The sequence below is a fragment of the Elgaria multicarinata genome, chromosome 5 (genome assembly GCF_023053635.1).
Source record: "Elgaria multicarinata webbii isolate HBS135686 ecotype San Diego chromosome 5, rElgMul1.1.pri, whole genome shotgun sequence".
In the NCBI taxonomy this organism is placed as follows: domain Eukaryota; kingdom Metazoa; phylum Chordata; class Lepidosauria; order Squamata; family Anguidae; genus Elgaria; species Elgaria multicarinata.
In genome coordinates, this window is record NC_086175.1 from 131,425,707 (window position 1) to 131,441,329 (window position 15,623).

The window sequence follows — 15,623 nt, forward strand, 5'->3', positions numbered from 1 at the left end:
CCAAAGCTCAATGGGGAGTTTACAAAGATTCAAAACCATCAAAAATACTTTATACATAGTATAAAAACATTTATATGCAAACATATAAACAGCACACACACAAGGCACGCATATATCAAAACAATTTTAAACAAGCAACAGTAAGAAAAATCCAGGACCTAATTAAAACCTGATTAAAGCCTGACAGAAGAGGAAGGTCTTAATGTGGTGCAGAAAACATAACAATGTTGGCACCAGGCAGGCCTCATTGGGGACATCGTTCCATAATTGGGGGAGGGGGGGGCACCACCGAGAAGGCCCTCTCCCTTGTCGCCACCTTGGAGGAGGCACCTGAAGGAGAACCCTAGATGATGAGCATCCACACCATGGTAATCTGAGAGAATCTTGTATCCACGTTACACATATTTGTGTCCATGTTTGTTTGTTTAAGTCTGGTATTATTTGTGAATGGTAGGATAAAAACCAGTGTAATTGCGCAGTTCCGTTATACCACAGCGCCACCTAGTGCTTGTGTAATGGAACATAAGGAAGGACGCAGACAAGCTGGAGTGTGTTCAGAGGAGGGCAACCAGGATGATCAGGGGTCTGGAAGCAAAGCCCTATGAGGAGAGACTGAAAGAACTGGGCATGTTTAGCCTGGAGAAGAGAAGATTGAGGGGAGACGTGATAGCACTCTTCAAATACTTAAAGGGTTGTCACACGGAGGAGGGCCAGGATCTCTTCTCGATCCTCCCAGAGTGCAGGACACGGAATAACGGGCTCAAGTTAAAGGAAGCCAGATTCCAGCTGGACATCAGGAAAAACTTCCTGACTGTTAGAGCAGTACAACAATGGAATCAGTTGCCTGGGGAGGTTGTGGGCTCTCCCACACTGGAGGCATTCAAGAGGCAGCTGGGCAACCATCTGTCAGGGATGCTTTAGGGTGGATTTCTGCGTTGAGCAGGGGGTTGGACTCGATGGCCTTGGAGGCCCCTTCCAACTCTGCTATTCTATGATTCTATGAAGAGAAAGAAAACCGTGGGGCGGGGGGAACACATGTAAAAGAGCCGATATTTATCCTGCAAACAATCCAGAAACAGCAGCCTCAGTAAAGTGGCAGGTTAAAACACACACACACAACCAATCATGTAGGAAAGCTCTTTGTTTTTGGAGTTCTATGACATGGTTTTCTGACCTGCAACTTGTTTTGCTCCCTCTAAGAATGTTCAGAGCTCTTCGAGCAGGATTGTGACATCAGTTGTAGGCCAGGTTCTAGCATCCAGCTGTGGTCTTCTTGGACTGGTTGGTGCTGGGCTCTTGGAAAGCATGTAGCAAAGGTGTGGAAACCTATGGCCCTTGGGTAAGCCAGTGGAACGGTGATTTCTATTTCATTTTATTTCCCCCCTCTTCTACGAAAAGAAAAAAGAAATGGGGAAAAAACCCACTAACCAGAGATCTAGCAATTGGGGTGATGCATGTGGCATTCTGAGTTCTTAATAATTCATTGGTTTATCTCTTTTTAATCTACATCTGTGTTAGCACATCATGGGATAACACCCTCTGATCTTTGCTTCTGGCAGGAGACAGGATTTAAAAAGGGCTCTTGTTACGTTTCTTTGTGGTCCTGAGAATCCTAATTGAACTGGAAGGCAGAGTATTAATAATAATAATACTGTATTTCTTCGATTGTAAGACGCCATCGATTGTAAGACGCACACTAATTTCAGTACCACCAACAGGAAAAAAAAAACCCTAAGACACACCCGCGATTCTAAGACGCACCCCATTTTTAGAGATGTTTATATGGGGGGAAAAGTGCATCTTAGAATCGAAGAAATATAATAATAATAATAATATTAATAATAATAATAATAATAATAATAATAAAAATTTTATTTATTTCTTACCTGCCTCTCCTTTTGGATCGAGGCGGGGAATAACATTAGTACAGGAATCGACACATCTTAAAAATTCTTGATTTTACATTGATCTGGGTAGGCCTGCCGGAAAAGGCTAGTCTTCAAAGCTGCCTTAAAATCACAGAGGGAGTTAATATTACAAATCTCCTTCGGCAGGCCGTTCCACAATCCGGGGGCGACAGAAGAAAAGGTCCTCTGGGAAACTGATGTCAGCCTAGTCTTGGCCAACTGAAGTAAGTTCTCCCCAGAGGGCCTAAGTGTGCGGGGCGGACTGTACGGGAGAAGGCGATCCCGCAGGTAACCTGGACCTAAACCATTTAGGGCTTTAAAGGTAATGACCAACACTTTGTACTTTGCCCGGAAATGAATTGGCAGCCAGTGGAGTGATTTTAATGTTGGGGTAATATGCTCACCCCTAGATGTACCTGGCTGCCATATTTTGAACTAGTTGAAGTTTCCGAACTAGGTACAATGGTAGCCCTATGTAGAGTGCATTGCAGAAGTCAAGCCTTGAGGTTACCAGCGCGTGCACAACCATCTTTTATTAAATTGCATTAATAAATATCTGGTTTATTGAATAAACAAATAACTAAATAACTGTGGATGCCATCAAAATAAACTGCCAGTTCACTCAGGCTATGTGTATATCATGACTCCACTGTAAAGCACAAAGCCTACGATTAGGTACAAAATTGAGGATCCTGGGAATCATGACATTTGTTTCAAAAGACAAATTCAAGGCACTAGCCCTAAAGGCTACATACGGACAGAGAAGACCCAAATGTGCACTAGAACAAGGGCGGTATGGAAAGGCAAGAGGTGACATCATCCTCCCCAAACACTTTTGGGATGTGAGCCAATGATTTATAGGATATTTATATCCCACCCTTTCCCCCCCCCAGAAGAAAGGGCAGAAGATTATCTTTCCCCTGCCCCCACATGCACTTTTATCATCACAACAGCCCTGTGAGGTAGGTTTGGCTGAGAGATAACTATTGGCCTAAGATTACCTACTGAGCTTCACAGCTCCCGACGAACTTGCTGAGGTTTCTAATTGGCCTGGAGGAAGAATATGCAAGAAGAATCAAGATCTCCGTTGTCTGGAGGTGACAGTGGTTGTGGGCACAGTGCAGTGACCTGCCCGCTGTCCTCCCAGAACATCCCACGCTAAAGGCCCGGATTCTGTGCCCCTGTGTGCTCTTCTTCCAGGGCAATTTTCATTTTTGTTTTAGTAAGACAAATCCTAAGTTTGGGGTCTTTCTGAGTGAGGCCTTCGGCCCTCCACCTCAAAGTTTGACTCCTGCCTTGACCTGGTGCCCAAATTACAGTAATGTTGGCACCAATCAAACATTGTGAGGGAGGGTGTTCCAAAACTGGGGTGCCATGACAGGAAAGGCCCTCTCTGTGAGGCAGGTGGCTACCAGGAGCAGGGCCTTCTCTGCTGTGGCACCCCGGCTGTGGAATGAGCTCCCTAAGGAGGTTCGCTTGGCACCTACATTATATTCTTTTAGACGCCAGGTGAAGACCTTTTTATTCTTTAGGGTGGATTCCTGCATTGAGCAGGGGGTTGGTCTCGATGGCCTTGTAGGCCCCTTCCAACTCTGCTATTCTATGATTCTAGTCTCCCAGTATTTTAACAGTCTATAAATTAATTTTAACTTTGCTGTTTTAAATTTGTATTATTTTAAATTTGTATTTTTGCATTGCAGCTGTTTTTATCTTGGTTGTGCTTTTATACTGTATTTTATATTATGGTTTTATACTGTTTGTTTTATGCTTTGAATTGTCTTAATTTTGTAAACCGCCCAGAGAGCTTCGGCTATTGGGCAGTATAGAAATGCAATAAATAAATAAATAAATAAATTTGTGTGTCAAACTAAGAATAAACAACAAAAGGCTGAAAACGTAGAGGATGCCATAATAGTTGCTTGATTATTGCTATGTTCACTTTTTGTTGTTGCATTTTCACCTGTACCAGAGACCACGGACGCTTGGTTCTTCTCGGAAACTGTTGGACTCAATGCCATGGATAAATCTGCAGTGTGTCGCCTGACAGATGCGAATAAAAATTTAAAGAATGAGATTTGGGATCTGAGAGAGATGGCCGCCAACCTTGACATCGAGAAGCAGCAGATTATTACAGACAGTAAGTCTGTGAAAGAGCAAAACAAGGGCCTGGAAGCCAAAATCGACTGCTTCAAGGCCATGGCGGAAGACTTCCAGAAGGAAGAGGAAGAACTCCAGGGGATGCTAAAGCAGCTGGAAGGAACCATCGCCCAGCTGGAATCCCAAAACAAGGCCTTGCGAAGCACCAACCAGACGCTCCGGACAGAAATCCAAAAGGTGTCGGGCCACGTCATCGTCTTTCAGGATTACAAGGCCACGCAAGACCAGGACATCTCCCGCATGAAACTGGTGATGGAACACATTGTGGCGTACTTCAAACAGCTGGAGGCGAAAATTGAGACTGCTGAGCAGCAGTACGAGGAGGAGCAGAACCAAGTGGTTGAGCTGAGGCGCACGTTGGACGAGCTGGAACAGATCCGGGAGGTTCAGGAGAACGAGATCACCGGCCTGAGAGACCAGCTGGAAGACGCTTCGTTGCGGAGGCAGGCCACGGACACGAGCGCCCACAGCCCCTCTCTGCTGCACGAGATGGTGCAGGCGAAGCTGATGCAGGATTCGCTAGCCATGCAGAGCACCCTGCTTTTCCTCCTGTCCAAGGTCATGTGGTTGCTGCTGGCGGTGGCGGTCTGCCTGGGGTTCTTGGATGTCTCCGTCAAGCTGTACGTCTTCATGTTCGAGCAGGACTTGGAAGCCGGCAGCTGGCTACTGCTGTTTTCGGACCGCCTGGGGCCACTCTCCGAAGTCCTCGCTCCGCAGCGCATGAGGAAGCCCAACGGCCTGCCGCCCTTTTGAGAGCGATGCCATGGCGCGGAAGACAATTCCGCCGAACTGGCCTCAAATTCTTGTATCGAAGCGAGCGCGTTCAAAATTAAAAGGAATCCCACAGTTTAAAAAAAACAACGAATGAGGATATGTCAGTCTAAATTGTCATCTGGTTCGTCTTGATTTCCAAAGCCCAAAAAAGGGAGGACCCCACAAGAAATGCACGAAATCAAACGAAATGAAACAGCCCCAAAGGCCGAGGGGTAGAAAAAAGGGTGTGTTTCATATGTAGCAGACGGTATCCCTTACATTCTAACAAATTACCCTGAGGAAGGACCTAAGGGTCCGAAATGCGTCAGAGTTCTTGTATTGCATTAAATAACATTCTTTTTTCTACCCTAGGCCTTTGGATTTTTTTGGCACTTCTTTTGGTCTCATAGGCCGAGCAAGGGAAGTAGAGGCCCTTGGGCAGGCGAGAAACATGGCATCAGAGGAGCGAAGAGCACGAGCGGGGCAATAGTGTGAGATGAGAGAGGAGAGATAATAATAATAATAATAATAATAATAATAATAATAATAATAATAATAGACTAGTAGAGTTGGAAGGGGCCTATAAGGCCATCGAGTCCAACCCCCTGCTCCATACAAGAATCCACCTTAAAGCATCCCTGACAGATGGCTGTCCAGCTGCCTCTTGAAAGCCTCTAGTGTGGGAGAGCCCACGACATTGTCATACTGCTGTAACAGTCAGGAAATTTTTCCTGATGTCCAGCCGGAATCTGGCTTCCTGTAACTTGAGCCCAGTATTCCCAGTATTCCATTTTGGGAGGATCGAGAAGAGATCCCGGCCCTCCTCTGTGGGACCTTTTAAGGATTTGAAGACTGCTATCATGTCTCCCCTCAGTCTTTTCTCCAGGCTAAACAGGCCCAGTTCTTTCAGTCTTTCTTCATAGGGCTTTGTTTCCAGACCCCTGATCATCCTCGTTGCCCTCTTCTGAACACGCTCCGGTTTGTCTGCGTCCTTCTTGCAGCGTGGTGCCCAGAACTGGATGCTGTACTCAAGATGAGAGAAGTGATTTTGTCCTCAAATTGCGATGCAAAAAGATCACAGCGGGTCCTCGAAAGGGCCAGGGCCCCGTTTGCTGGGGAGAGTGTTAGCAGCCCCCGGATCACCCAGAAAAGTTCCTCTGGATGGCTACTCGAGGACGCGATAGAGGCAGCAAAGTAAGCCTTCTTTGTTGCCCGCACCACCATGCAATAGGCACGATTATGTGCTCTAGAGCGTGCTCGGTCATCTTCACTTTGAGTCTTATGCCATTTGCGCTCTAGCCGACGTCCAGCCTGTTTAATTGTCTGCAGCTCCCTACTATACCAAGGTGCAGAGCAGGTTCTACAGGGCTGGAGAAGGCACTCAGGTGCAATCAAGTCGATGACCCTCCGCATCTCACTGTGCTGAGTTCTTTTGTGGGTGACTGAGAGACAGCAAAAAATGGTGCATCCCTTGGCATGTCCCAATTGTTAAATATATAGCAGATAATTTGCTGATTTCGTTGTGCTTCTGAGCACTGATGAACAAGCAGTAGCGAAGTTCTTCTGTCTGGAATACACAGAAAAAGTGTAGCCTTATTTTCAACAGTTTCTAAGCTTATTGCACCCTCTGGAGGCTGCAGCTAGATAGTTTACAGGCTGTGCATCTCCTGTGCTTTTAAATACATACACACACCCTGCTTTAAAAATTAAAACAAAAACTAAACACGTTGGAATACGTTAAGGCTGACCAATGTCTTTCTGCATGACGTCACCAGGACCAGATTTAAACTTGTGGCCTTCCCTCTTCAACAAATAATAACTTTGTAAAATGCAAAATATGGGCCGTACAATTAAACGGAATTTGATAGTCGTGTATTACAGGTATTAAAAATGCAAGTTATATGTGTGCGCATTCTTTATTTAGGAGTTTGTCAAACACATAACCGTATTCCCCCTTCTGAAGAGGTCTTCATGTTGTATGGTGTTTATGGTTTCCCGGTGGCAATGTTGTAAACGTTGTTTTCTTTCTTTCAACGTGGGGCCCTAAGCTGTAGCTCGTTTAGCTTGTATATAAATCTTCCCCTGCATGGACGTCTGGTTCATCCAACAAAATTGACTGACAGTAGTGATGTCGCAGGCATCCGGTTAGGGCTGGAGGCTCAGCGATTTCTCGTTGGCTTGGGCAAGGGTGACAGTTCCCGCTGCTCCACCGAGACTAAAATGGCAGCTTGTCCTTTTACATAAAGGGCCGTTTTGCACAAATGGTGGCCATAAATAGACCCATTTATACAGCAGTACGGGCATAAACAGTCTAAGCAGACCATTTGCACATGTCATGTTGCGTAATTGGCCCTACGTAGGGCTGCCATTTGCACAAAAGTGCCCTTCACGTAAAATGGGGTGACCATATTTTGGAAACCAAAAAGGAGGACAACATGGTCGCCCCCCCAAGGGGGCGTGTCCAGCACCAAGGGGGTGTGCCCACCTGAACATAGCCTTGGTCACATGTCTGATTTTACAGCACACATTTAAGACAAAGCTATTATGGTGCCACCTTTCAGCTCTTTATCTTTAAAAAAGACGATTTAAAAAATAATAATTTTAAAACCTCAATTTTTAAAAAATTCTTAAAAAATCAATGGATGAACAGATCTGTTTCAAATTTGGCATGACTAAAGCCCTTCCTAAGAGCTACCATCATGCCAAGTTTCATGTCTTTATCTTTAAAAATGACGGAGTTATAAGCATTTTTGTTAATTCCCATTAGAGCAGCTCTTTGAAAAAAATCCGGATTTCCCCTCCCCTTCTCCAATTTGTCATCAAAAAACCCGGACAAATCTGGGCAAATCCGGTCATATGGTCACCCTGCGTAAAAGGATGAGCTGTTGTTTCCTGCAAAATGGTGGCTCGGCGGAGGAGTGGGGACGCCACGCAACGTGAGCTTGCAGTGAACAGGAGCAGCCGAGCAAGAGGCATGACTTTGGCCATCCCTAATTAGCAGTAAATGCAACTCCTATCATCCTCAGCCAGCATGGCCATCCTGTCACACCCCGACTTACAGCAGCCCCTATGGGATAGCTTAACACATACATGTGCCCCATGGCAGCACCTGAATGCATACTAAGAACAGAAATATCTGTCCTCCTTACAGTGACCATAGAGACGGAGCTCCAGAAAACTGCCAGGGCCAGTTCCAATGTGAAGGTTAGTAGGCAGTCCAAAGTAGGGTGACCCTATGGAAAGGAGGACAAGGCTCGTGTATCTTTAATAGATGTATTGAAAAGGGAATTTCAGCAGGGGTCATTTGTATGTATGCAGCACCTGCTGAAATTCCCTCTTCATCACAACAGTTGATGCTGCAGGAGCCCTGCCCTAGAGTGACTAGGTACAATAGAGGGCAGAGCTCCTGCAGCTTTGTTGTGATGAAGAGGGAATTTCAGCAGGTGCAGCATGCTGCATGCTGTTATAGATATAGGAGCCCTGTCCTCATTTTCATATGGTCACCCTAGTCCAAACGCAGGGACGTCAAGCGAGGAGCAAGATTACGTGGGAAAAGGCTAGGCAGCAGTAGTCATTTGGTAGCGAGTGCCCAGACATTGTTCCCCCTGTGTGAACCTTCAGGACATCAATGCCTCCTGCTCACAAGTATACCTTCACTCACGTGGAGTCCTAATTCCTCAGGCAGGCACTCCTGCATCTGGTAGCCAGCTCAATCTACACCTTTAGGCACAATTGCTCCCTGGGGCTAGGCGGGTGCTCAGCACTGGCTTCTGAGAACATATCTACATTAAAGAAAAAATGTGCACTCTTACCAAGGTTTATTCCTCGGGTTTTTCCCCATTCACTACAGGCTCCTTTAGACAGTGAGCAACAGCGAGTACATGATTTGTAATTGGAAACTTCCCCTCTGGCCACTGTTCCATAAAGTTAAATGAAAGAGCACCATGGAGTGGCAGAATTAATCCCGCAATATTTTAAATACTCCATTATGATCGTGGTTTTTTTAGTTTTTTTTTAAAGCGAGATTAGAGGGGGAAGGGGTGGGAGACATCCTGGAGGTTGATGGCATCATGTAAATGATCTGCAAACTTCCATGAGTGGCCAATCGTGAGGGTGCAATAAATCGCTCATGTACAGAAGCTCTGAGTCCGAGAGGGGCCTAAGTGCGTCTTGAGGAGAAGGTATGATGGTCGTCTCCCTGGAGAGCCTGGGATCTCCTGATCTTCCTCCAAGTACTGCAGCACAAGCAGCTCCTCAGCTTGTGGACTCCAGGTCTTCCCCCAAAGACGGCTCTCCCAGGGGAACACCATGGCAATGTCTCCTCTGAATTTCCCCTCCTCATCCGCCTTTGCATTTCTGAGGAGATGCCAAGAGGGGGGAAAATCTGGTTGGGCCTGCAAAACCCTCCGAGGCCAAGAAGGCCGCGTTTCTTGAGATTCTCATGCCGTTGTGGGGTGAGCTACACAGCTTTCTAATCTCAGAGCTTTGTGACGCGCCTGCTTCTCGAAGGCCGTGGCAAAACCCACATCCCAGAACAGCCTCAGATGGTTACACAACAGCAAACAAACTTCCTTTTGTGTCGCTGACTGCCACCCACCCCCTTTCCTTCCCACTTCTCCCACCAAGTCTGTTTTCTAATCGGATTTACATGATTTAAAACCGCACAACAAACAGCCGGCTGGCCCCAGATTAAACACTAAGATTCCAGTCAGAATGAGATACCAGAAAAGGAGTAGTTGGAGAATATGCTGCTAAAAAAAATCATCACCGTCACCAGCATCACAGCTTATTCTGCATCTTTTAAAACACAAAATTAAAAATACCCCCACTCCCCAATGAGAAGCGGCTCCATTCGCTATACTCCACATTTTGTTCAAATTTTTCATGCGGGCGTAGGCATGGCGAGGACCTAATCAAATTTCCTTTCTCTTTCTCTCTCTGTGCTCAACCACCATATGGTAAGCTGCTTCCCACAGTCAGATTGCAGTTCAGCCTTTTCCAGACTTTTGGGATGGAACATTTATATATATTTAAAATAATAATATTCACAGATGGCATTTGTCCCCCACCCCCATGGTGGGAGGAGCCTAACTACCCGGCCTCTCTTTTCTACTCTGGGGATTCTGATAGCGTTTCCATTCAATCATGGGAGCGTAACAAGCGACGTCTGTCACGACCGAAGGGGGGAAATCCTTGGAGAGCGAAGCGGCAGATTCTCTGTGGGAAAGAAAACAAGAGGTGAGTGTCATGATCCCCACTGGGCTGCTTGAGCGAGAGTTGGTTGTAAATGTCCTGATTAAGATTCTCCACGGCATATCAGTTTGGAAGTTGAACTGTGAGAATTCCCCGTGGGTTTCGTCCAGTCTTCCCTGTCTCTCATTTCTCCCTTGGAGAATAGGAGATGCATTCCGGGTGCTAATGAGTTGACCTTTTGCCTTCAACCGACGGCAAGGAGAAGCAAACTCTTTGGCGCTGGAGACAGACCCGGCTGCGGAGGGAAAGCTTTGGGAACGGCATGGCTTCCCCCTCTACGCAGATGGGAGGATTGTTCTATTAAGAAGTCTCAAGCGAAGTCCGCAGCGAAGCGGACGGCGTGCCGAATTTCTTCACAGGCGAAGCGTGCGTTTCGTCGGGTTGTTGGGATTTGTGTTCACGGGGCGCAAATGGATGCAAAAGATGGTGAGAGGGTAGTGGCGGCGTTGGTAAAACTCCAGGCAAGGAGCCATCGGTCGGCTTGTAAAGAGAGCGCTTGATGTCAGGCGAAATAATCTGTGAAACATTAACATCTGGGTAAAGCCGTAGAGTCTCATCACCTGGTTCCCCACCTTGTCACGGAAGCTGATAATTGAAAGGCGTGGGTTGACTTTTACTTGCTGTTGGAGGCCTAAACTCAAGAAGTTGATCTATTTTTATAGGGCGCACGTTTTAAAAACAACAACCCAGGGTGATTTCTGCTGCAAATCCAGGAGGAAAATGATAGTAGGAGAATTGTTCCACAAACACCCTTTCTGCAGCAAAGTACTTTTAAAACTCCAGTAACAAGAAAGAAAGGGAAAAGACCAAGTTGGACTTTTTTTTAGGAGACCTGAGTTCAAATTATGCTCCGTGTGGGTCAAGGCTATGTCCTCTTTATGAGCTTCGGCTATTGGGCGGTATAAAAATGTAATAAATAAATAATTTGTGTGTGTGTATGTTTGTAATGTGATTTAAAAAACCCCATCGAGGGAAGTGCATAAAGTGGGGGAGCAGATTTTTTTTAATGTTGAATCTTAGATTTGCAACCGGTTCATGTAACTGATTCATTCAGCACTGAGAGATTTGGGGATGTGTTGTGGATAAGTCAATAATTAGACAGCAACTGACTTGAATTAGAGCTGGACAAATTTTCTCAGTCTAATTCAGAAAATTTGAAGGGCTGGGTTAATATATATATATATATATATATATATGAAGGAAGGAGGGAAGATGTTGGTAATTTGGAATTCTGAAATGCCCCTGGCATTAGGCCTGGCGCGTGGTGATGACATCACTGCTGAGAACCAGGGACTGGAAGCCTTAGACTCCACTATTTGGCCTATATGTCATGAATGGGCACTTCCCTACTGTTTTCTCTTTGTATAACTTACTGTAAGTGGAAGGGGACCATTGGGAGGACTTTATCTGTGGGGACAGAGGCTGTAGGGATTGCGTGGATCAATGGCCTTCAAACAATCCAGAGCCAAGACCCACCTCGGACTCCCAACATGCAACATGGGACCCACTTTCACAATTTCACAGTTGCCCAGCATGGTGGAAACAGCTTTGCCATAACCCATCTGGACAGATCTTGTGACCCGCTTTTGGGCCGCAACCCACCAGTTGAAGACTACGGATGTAGATCACAGAACATCCATGGTACATCCTGGAGAACTGGTGGCCATCACCAAATGTCAAGATCTGGACCAGATTTCCCCAACCTGGAGTCCTCCAGATGTGTTAAGCTACAATTCCCATCCAGCATGCCTCTTGGCTGAGGGATGATGGGGTTGTAGTCCAACACATCTGGAGGACACCAGGTTGGGGAAGTCTGATTTAGAGGCTTCTGATGGGTCTTGTCCAACCAACTCCGGTCTTTTCTGGACTTAATTTGGTGTCCAGAGTCGGTCTAATTTTGTCAGGCACTGGTTCAGAACAGCCACTGCCTCACCTGGGTTTGCTGAAAAGGAAAGGTAGAGCTATTTCAACATAGCGGGGAAAACTGTGGTTAGGTGACCCATGTTACCTGCCCGCTCGGTCTGCTAGCCAGATGCAAACTCTGGCTGGGCAATTTCCCCTCTGCTTTCCCTTCTCTGAATTCTTGATCTTTTAACCAGACGTGGAGCAGACAGATCTTCAAACAAAGGACGGGCAGTTCACACAATTGCCGCAGCTCACCGCGGCTTATTTAAGCCATGGTGGGTTGTGGCGTATGCCGTCTGCCCTTCTGAATATTTGCTGTGGCTTGTCGTGCCATGCGAGCCCGGCAAGGGTGGCTTATACGAGGTTTAAACAACCCTCGTATAAGCTATGGCTGTTTCAGCATTCTTAAAGCCTCGCATAAGCCACCCCTGTTGGGTTTGTGCAACATGGCAAGCCACGGTGCCTTCCCGCCGTGGCGTTAATATTCAAAGGGGTGGCTGGTAGACTGTGATTATCTCTCAAACCCAGGGGGTTGCCTAAATGTCCTCTTTATCCACAGTGGCTGCAAATCGGCACTGCGGCAGTTATATGACACAGCCGCCAATTCACAGCCACTTTTCCCTGAAGCTGCATTGTAAAAAAAAAGTCGGGGACTTATTCAGATTTTTTTCTTCAGAGCGAGGTCATGTCCCTTCCACTGTGTGCCCTTGCTCCGGCATCGAGTCGGGGGCGGACAGTGCCCGGTGATTGGTCGCTGGAAGACCTGGAAGAGGGCAGGGGCAGGATCCAGTACCCAGTAGCGTGAGGTTTCAGAGGAAGGAGTGGCGAAGCGGTGGTGTGAAGACAGGCCAATATCTTCAAATATAGGATTGTCCTCTCACAGCTGTTCAAACACAAGACTGTCCTCTGTAAAAGAGGACATGTGGTATCAGTTTGAGCACTGGTGTTGCCAAGATGAAGTACTTGACATGAAGTTTCAGGGTTTTTAAGTCTCCTTCTCAGATTCATAGAATCATAGAATTATAGACTAGTAGAGTTGGAAGGGGCCTCTAAGGCCATCGAGTCCAATGCCCTGCTCCATGCAGGAATCCACCCTAAAGCACCCCTGACAGATGGTTGTTCAGCTGAATTGTGAAAGCCTCTAGTGTGGGAGAGCCCACCACCTCCTTAGGTAACTGGTTCCATTGTCGTACTGCTCTAACAGTCAGGAAGTTTTTCCTGATGTCCAGCTGGAATCTGGCTTCCTATAACTTGAGCCCATTATTCCGTGTCCTGCACTCTGGGAGGATTGCGAAGGGATCCTAGCCCTCCTCTGTGTGACAACCTTTTAAGTATTTGAAGAGTGCTATCATGTCTCCCCTCAGTCTTCTCTTCTCTAGGCTAAACATGCCCAGTTCTTTCAGTCTCTCCTCATAGGGCTTTGCTTCCAGACCCCTGATCATCCTGGTTGCCCTCCTCTGAACCCGCTCCAGCTTGTCCGCATCCTTCTTGAAGTGTGGAGCCCAGAACTGGACGCAATACTCTAGATGAGTATTCCATAGCCAAAAAAGCAAACCTGTAGGATGAGGGTTGGACTCGACAGCCTTATAGGCCCCTTCCAACTCTACTATTCTATGATTCTATGGCCTTAGCTAGACCTAAGGTTTATCCCTGGATCATCCAGGGGTCAAACCAGTTCACCTAGGTGACACACAGGGGATCCAGTGCTCAGGCAGGGGCGAACCCTGGATGATCCCAGGATAAACCTTAGGTCTAGCTGTGGCCTTCGTTTCTGAAAGAACTATCTCGATACTTCTTCCCTCTTTTGATTTTTATAATGTTTTTTTATTATTATTATTAAATACAAGAACTTATACAAATGCAGATGTAAGGAGAATCTCTACTGCATTCTACGAACAGGGAACATCGACTATGACATATTCTAAAAATAAAACATGTTCCCCCCACATTTAGAACAATGATTCCTGCTTCCCCATCTGTGGGATTTTTTTTAACTGGGTGACAGCTCTTTATTTATTTATTTATTTAGAATATTTATATACCGCTCCCCATTGAAAAATTTCGGAGCGGTGTACAAGGTAAAAATGAAAATAAAAACAGAATAAAACAGTTAAAACAAAATTTAAAAAGAAGCAAAACAACAACAACACAGAAATCCAAGGCTGCATGTTAAAGAAAGGCTTCTTGGAATAAAGATGTTTTCAGGAGGCGCCGAAAAGATTACAAGGTCGGAGCCTGCCTGACCTCCAGAGGCAGGGAATTCCACAGGAGGGGGGCCACCACGCTGAAGGCTCTTCCCCTGGTAGATTCCAATCGGAGGATGGATCTAGGTGGAACCACCAGGAGCAGGCCCTCGGATGACCTCAGTGACCGGGCAGGTTGGTAAGGGAGAAGGCGCTCTCTCAGGTATCCTGGTCCCAAGTTGTTTGGGGCTTTGTACACAAGTACCAGAACCTTAAACCTGGCCCGGTAGCGAATAGGCAGCCAGTGCAGCTCCCTCAGCAGAGGAGTTACTTGCTGGAAAGGGGCAGCTCCAGACAACAGCCGAGCTGCAGCATTCTGCACTAGCTCCAGCTTCCGGAGCAGCTTCAAGGGCAGCCCCACATAGAGCGCGTTGCAGTAATCCAATCTTGAGGTTACCAATGCCTGTACCACCGTGGTCAAGCTGTCCCTGTCCAGGAGAGGCCGTAGTTGGCGAACCAACCGAAGATGGTAAAAGGCACTCCGAGCCGTGGCGGCTACTTGAGCCTCCAATGACAGAAATGGGTCTAAGAGTACCCCCAAACTACGAACCTCTTCTTTCAGAGGCAGAGCAACCCCATCCAGAACAGGCAATGAGCCTGTCTCCCGGACTCGGGAACCACTCACCCACAGGGTTTCTGTCTTGCCAGGACTCAGTCTCAGTTTATTGGCCCTCATCCAGCCCATTACTGAGTCTAGGCACTGGTCCAGGACCTGCACAGCCTCACCTGATTCAGTTGTCACAGGGAGATAGAGCTGTGTGTCATCAGCGTATTGATGGGATTTAGCTCCAAATCCCCTAATGACCGCTCCCAACGGTCATTTTTTGACCCCTGTGAGGGAGTGTTCAAACTTGAGCTGTCCTGCCCAAAGTCTCAAAGGTATAGTCTACTTTAGGCAAAGCTGCATCCCTTGATGCCACTGAATGTATACGTTGGTGTTCAGGATAGATGCTCAGTCCAGGAGGCTCAGTCCAAGCATCAGCTGCAAGGCATAGCGTACCAGCTGTAACTGCAGAGGCTACCAGAGAGGGAGGAAGCAGCAGCCAGGCACCTCTCCACCATGCCTGGGTCCAGCTCCAGCTGAGAGCCCCCTCCCTCCTGCTACCAACTGTAACTGCTGAACTTTCCAACTAAGATTGTAGTGCCTGAGTTTGCTTTCCTTTCCCCCACCCTCCTCCTCCCTCCCAATCCCCTTTCCTTTTGTGTCATGTCTTTTAGATTGTAAGCCTGTGGGCAGGGACTGTCAAGAAATACTTTTGTAAGCCGCCGTGAGAGCCTTTTTTGGCTGAATGGTGGCATAAAAATACTTAAATAAATAAATAAAAAATAGTGAGAGCATCAATCATTATGATTAAGGCCCTTTCTACACCTAAGGATTATCCCAGGGAAATGGAGGGAACATCCT

The 15,623-nt window shown here is 46.8% G+C and overlaps 1 long non-coding RNA gene across 4 annotated transcripts in view; it reads right to left on the reverse strand.

The window, feature by feature from the left end:
• Positions 1-1,123: 1,123 nt before the first annotated feature.
• The window catches only part of LOC134399312 (uncharacterized), a 37,016-nt gene continuing 22,516 nt past the window's right edge, over positions 1,124-15,623 (reverse strand). For 3 of the 4 annotated variants that reach the window (XR_010025492.1, XR_010025491.1, XR_010025497.1), the window contains exon 5: positions 1,124-1,388. This is a non-coding gene — a long non-coding RNA (uncharacterized LOC134399312). Of the gene's footprint in view, positions 1,389-9,596; positions 10,035-15,623 lie in introns of those variants that run through there. The other variant, XR_010025493.1, reaches the window with a different exon arrangement.